The 1293-nt window shown below is 51.2% G+C and overlaps 1 protein-coding gene across 2 annotated transcripts in view; it reads right to left on the bottom strand.

The window, feature by feature from the left end:
- TRPV4 (transient receptor potential cation channel subfamily V member 4) overlaps window positions 1-1293 on the bottom strand; it is a 29739-nt gene that overhangs the window by 27741 nt on the left and 705 nt on the right. The gene's annotated exons all lie outside the window — the stretch shown is intronic.

Here is a 1293-nt window from a genome sequence, read left to right as displayed (position 1 = left end):
CATGGCCAGCCATGGTTCAAGTCCTGGACCTGGCGGTTTGCTTTCTCTCTTTCTCTCTCTCTCTCTCTCTCTCTCTCGCTCACTCTGTCCCTCTCTGGACAAATTTAAATAAATAAATTAATTAAATTAAATAAATAATTCTTTTTTAAAAATAAAATAAATATAGACCTGCAGTTGGCGTAACGGCTGTGTCACTGGACTCCCATGTAGCCGACTGCAGTTCGAGTCCAGACCCAGTGGCTTAAACTCAGGCCGGGTGCATGTGCGTGCCCAAGATCCCAAGAGGAGAATGGAGAAGGGACTGCGGTATGGCCATCCCCCCTGGGGGGTGATTTCTCACTTTCTGTCTCTGTTTCTCTCTTGTCTTTCTGGCAAGCGCAGGCAGCCTGTAGCAAAAACCTCTCCCCAAAAATGGAACAAATAAATATATTATTAGTAGTCTGATAGGCAGGTGAACGGCTGGGTGGCGAGAAACAGCGGGTAGATGGGAGGGTGGAAGGACAGTTGGGTGAGCTAACAGATGAACGGAAGGTTGGTTGAACGGGTGTGTGGCTGGACAGGGAGATGAGAAACGGACAGATAGATACTTGAATGAGGAGGTGATGGATGGACAGACTGAACAAGAGGAGGGAGAGGTGGAAATGTGGGTACCTGGATGAGTGAACGAGTAGCTGCTGCGTGGACAGATGGGTGTGGGGGGTAACCAGGTGTATATGTACGTGGACGGTCATGAACGAACGGAAGGCTGGCTGTGTGGGTGGGTGGATGGACAGGCAAGGAGATGAGTGAAGAAACAGAGGGGAAGTGGATGTACAGGCGGAAAAGCAGAATGAATGAGCGGAGAGATGGATGAGTAAATAGCTGAATAAGCGAGTGGGAGGTTAGGTGGACGGATGGATGATGGATGGATGCAAGGGTAGGTGGAAGGATGGATGGATGGATGGGTGCATGGGTGGATGGATGGATGGGTGCATGGGTGGATGGATGGATGGGTGCATGGGTGGATTGATGGATGGGTAGGTGGATAGATGAATGGACAGGTGGATAGGTGGATGGATGGATGGGTGCATGGGTGGATTGATGGATGGGTAGGTGGATAGATGAATGGACAGGTGGATAGGTGCATGGGTGGATGGATGGATGGGTGCATGGGTGGACTGATGCATGGGTAGGTGGAAGGATGGATGGACAGGTGGATGGGTGCATGGGTGGATGGATGGATGGGTGCATGGGTGGACTGATGCATGGGTAGGTGGAAGGATGGATGGGTGGGTGGGTGGGTGGGTGGATGGA

The sequence above is a fragment of the Tupaia chinensis genome, unplaced genomic scaffold (assembly GCF_000334495.1).
Source record: "Tupaia chinensis unplaced genomic scaffold, TupChi_1.0 Scaffold149491_1, whole genome shotgun sequence".
Taxonomy (NCBI): domain Eukaryota; kingdom Metazoa; phylum Chordata; class Mammalia; order Scandentia; family Tupaiidae; genus Tupaia; species Tupaia belangeri.
Note: the sequence above shows the minus strand (reverse complement) of the source record. Positions and strands in the feature narration are given on the sequence as shown.